We start from the raw sequence: 2622 nt of genomic DNA, 5'->3' as shown, positions 1-2622 counted from the left end.
AAAACTTTGAGAAGGTTTAAATCAAAGGACTTTTAAGAAGGTGTTTTGCAATAATCTCTGCCTCAGAATTAACAATCGGTGACTTCTGCAAACATAATTTAATACACTAATACACTACATTCCTCATAATTTTTATTCATGAAGCTTGGCAAAAAGTGACTTACACAGGGGCGCCGTTATCAGACACGGGGCCATCTCAAAAATTTCGAGGCATCAAAAATGTTTAGGACACCATTAGCCCCGATTTTATACATTTTGTGGGGGGGGGGGGGAGATCATCAGCTATTATTTCAGAATATGCAGGAATGCTGAGAAATATTCTAACAAAAAATTTTAAATGCGCAATAAAATGTAAATAAAACAAATTAATGATAATTCAGTAGTGAAAGGTAGTTTCAAAGTGATGAGAGGAAACAATATTCCAGAAACTGATGAAAATTTTAGAATTGAGGAATTGAAAATAACTGTAAAAAATGGATCCAACACCAATGAAAATTCAGAATTAATTAGAAAAATAATAACAGAATTGATTTTTTTAGAATGAACGGAAGAAAAAATTCTAGAATTGATGAAAATTCGGAATTAATGCAAGAAATAATTTAAGAATTGATGGAAACCTCCAATAAGTTACCGTGAGTGCGGGGCCCGGTGCAACCGCACACCTCTAAGGGCGGCTCTAGACTTACAGAACCATGAATTCCGTTTGGGACGCATTATAACCAGATTGCTTTTAAGGCAGAAATTTCGAGTGCTTTGACACGTAGACTGCTCAACACTAATTTTATTGAAGAAAACTTTTTAGTGATTTCAGGGTAATTTTGAGTGCTCATTCTGTGTGTGAATCTGGCATTATTTTTTTTCAAACGCTCTAATTTTTAACATAAAGTGAAAACTAAATTTCAGTAGTACTGCATAAGCAGCACACAAATCGCATTTAAATCTGCGAGCGGAGTTTACATCACTAGAAAGCTTGAATCAATGGAATGAATAAATTTAATCATGAAAAGTAATCAATACATAAATTGCAAGATAAGTCAATACTGATGATACTTAGGGCCGGACTTGGGCAAGTGTGAAGGTTGGCCGCAACCGGGGCGTTAAATGTTAAGGGCCGCAAAAATGTGATGAAAGAAAATACTTTGATTGCATTTTAATTTAAAAACTTCGTTTTTAACAAAGCGAATGCATTTAAACCTCACTACAACGATACTCAATATAACGGTAAATTACTCTACAACGATATTTTTTCAAGCCTTGTTTGAAAATGCCTATACTCTAATGTTAAACTGTTACCTCTCGACATAACGATATATAATCCCTACATAATCTACAACGACATTTTTTCTTGGTCTGCAGAGTCGTTGTATCGAGGTTTCGCTGTAGCTTAAAATTTTGTCTAAAACCTTTAAAAATCAGACATCGAACCCTATTCCTCTTGCCTAGGGTTTTCACAGAACCCCTTCCTCCAAGTCAAGTAAAGGATGGAGGTGGATCTAGTGCTCCGGACGATGGGTTGCTAAATTCTTCTTTTAAAATTTAAAAAATTACACAAGGCATACATAATGCATACTTGCCCGGCCGAAAGAGTATGAAGTTGAGGTCCTGGGTAGGTAATCGGTTCAATTTCCCCGTCAGCTCTCCAACCTTTAAATGTCTGGAAGCAGCGGGCAATATCGTTTAAATTTATTGTCGAATAATTTTTTTCTCTGTGACCATGAAATAGTAGTTTGATGTTCATTCTGCCTATGTAAACCTGGCGTGCTCCAGGGTGTTCATGGTTACTCAGGGATTAGGAAACTCCGTTTTCGAGGGCCACAAAATGCTTAAGCCCGTCCTTGATAATAAAATAATGCGTATTTGTAAATCAATAAATGCACATCTTTAAAAACACTCCACTCAATTATCAGATTTCAATATGCAGGCAATGCACGTCACACGAAATTTGTGGTACATTTATGTTCAGAATAAAAGTAAAACAATATATGTATAATATACATTATACATATCGTGTATACATTTATATATCGTATAATATATGGAATGGAAATAATAGAATATATTTAGGATATCAGAATAGATCAATGCAGTAATGATATACTCTATAATGTTGCATTTTGTCCACTAAAATGAACACAAAATTATATTAAATTAATTCAAGGAGAAGCACTTGCATGATTTTCTGTTATGGGTTTTTAATGTCTTTCATAGGAGGCTTCGGTAGAGTAATCAGCCATCATACGCGAGGCTCGAGCTTGCCTTGATACTTCTGTTCCATTACTTTCATATCTTGATGAAACCGCCTCTCTTGTCATTAAAATGACTCAGATTGTCTGTGAAATTGGACCAAGTAACTAAGAAGAAAATGCGCCTTTGTGCTCATATTAACAGTCTGTTTTTCAAACGTTTGAAAATTTTTAAATTCAAATTACAAATTAATCGTATTTTACTGCAATTCTTCATCGTTCTCTGCTTTGTAATCATTCAAAAAATTCTCAACAACCGATACGAAACATGATCAAACTGAAGATTGACCGGATTGAACGGATATTGATTAATATCCATCGAAAACGCTGAAAATTTCGAATCTTTAAGAAATTTATGAATTTGAGAACCATCAAAAAT

The sequence above is a fragment of the Pholcus phalangioides genome, unplaced genomic scaffold (genome assembly GCF_987345545.1).
Source record: "Pholcus phalangioides strain wild (caught in Gottingen) unplaced genomic scaffold, Ppha-v1.0 ptg000007l_1, whole genome shotgun sequence".
Lineage (NCBI taxonomy): Eukaryota > Metazoa > Arthropoda > Arachnida > Araneae > Pholcidae > Pholcus > Pholcus phalangioides.
This window is presented reverse-complemented; position numbering follows the sequence as displayed.